Raw genomic sequence first — 1,513 nt, forward strand, 5'->3', positions numbered from 1 at the left:
GCCTGCCGGAAAGTGACATCGAAGAAGCCTGCGAAGTCCTGGACGCAGTAGATGTCATCAGCGTAAATTCGCAACATTCCATCAAGACCTTCCGGATGAAGGTCTCTCGGGTGAAGCCGGTGCCCCTATTCCGGTCTCGCACTGTCAGCCTGACAGTGTTCTTGATACCCGGGCCTCGAGCCGATGCACTGCTCGCTGCTGCCATCTTCCTCACTGCTGTCGTCGCTGGTATGGGGTGTTAGATTGGAGGCCAATCAGCATTAGGATCCACCCCTGCGTCAGCGCGAGCTCTTCTCCTCCGCCTTCTGGTCTGATAAGAACAGATACTACACTTGATCTTAGCCAAAAGGCCGAGAAGCCTTTGCATATCTAGTAGTCTTAGCAATTGAATTGGTCTCAGACCAACCTCGGGCAGCATGGTAGTGGAGTGGTCAGCACAACGCTTTACAGTACAGGTGACTGGGGTTCAGTTCTTGCCACTGCTTGTAAGGAGTTTGCACGTTCGCCCCCGAGACCACGTGTTTCCTTCGGGTGCTCCAGCTTCCCCCCACAGTCCACAGGTGTACTGGTTGGTATGTTAATTAGTCATTGTAAATTAGCCCCTGATTAGGCGAGGATTAAGCTGGTGGATAGTTGGGCGACACGGCTCGAAAGGCCTATTATGCGGAGTATCTCAATAAAATATAAAAAAGACTGTCATGGCAGAGGTCTCAAATGGGTGTCTGTGTGAGAGAAAATAAAGAGAGAGAGAGAGAGAGAAAGAGAGACAGTAAAATAATGAGAGTGAATGAGTGAGAGTGAGAGAAAGAGAGAAAGGAGTGAGAAAGAGAAAAAGTAAGTGAGAGAGGGAGAATGAGAGAGAGAACGAGAGAGAGATAAAGATGAGTGAGAGAGAGAATGTGTGTCTGAGAGAGAGAATGGGTGAAAGAGAGGAAGAGAGAATGAATATGTGTGTGTGAGAGAGAGAGAGAGAGAGACTATCCTCTGAAGGATCTTTCTGAAAGTAAGGAAAGTTGCTGTGAAGAAAATTACTTGCAAAAATTTTCCCAATTTCTTCGATAATTCGATAAACAGCTGGCACACTCTGGTCATTTAATTCTGAAGCTATTCGTCCTTCCTGCTGTTCACTGCAAAAACACCATCTCACACTGTGGTGACTGCACACTGCACAATTAGTTTTGAATGTAAACTAGTTTAAAAGGTAAAAATAGAATATATTTGAAGTGGCCAGTGGGCCAAGCAGAGTAAGTTTCAGATTCATGACATTTCATTGGATTTGCCCTAAACCACGGGTTCCCAATTTTTTTATGCCCTGGACAAATACCATTAATCAAGGGGCCCATGCACTCCAGGTTGGAAACCCCCGATCTAAACATTAAAGCTATGCACTACTAGAATAATGCAAATTTCCAGCATTTTCTGTTCTTTTTAAGATTACCGGCATCCAGAGTATTTTGTCCATTTGGTAGCGTTTATTTCAGCTGACTTTGTCTGTTGACTCCACTTTATGGAA

At 45.4% G+C, this 1,513-nt stretch overlaps 1 pseudogene; it reads right to left on the reverse strand.

Annotated features, from left to right (window-relative positions):
- Window positions 1–230: 230 nt before the first annotated feature.
- Window positions 231–362, reverse strand: LOC140206475 (U2 spliceosomal RNA; annotated as a pseudogene).
- Window positions 363–1,513: the final 1,151 nt, after the last annotated feature.

This window comes from Mobula birostris, chromosome 12, assembly GCF_030028105.1.
Source record: "Mobula birostris isolate sMobBir1 chromosome 12, sMobBir1.hap1, whole genome shotgun sequence".
Classification (NCBI taxonomy): Eukaryota; Metazoa; Chordata; class Chondrichthyes; order Myliobatiformes; family Myliobatidae; genus Mobula; species Mobula birostris.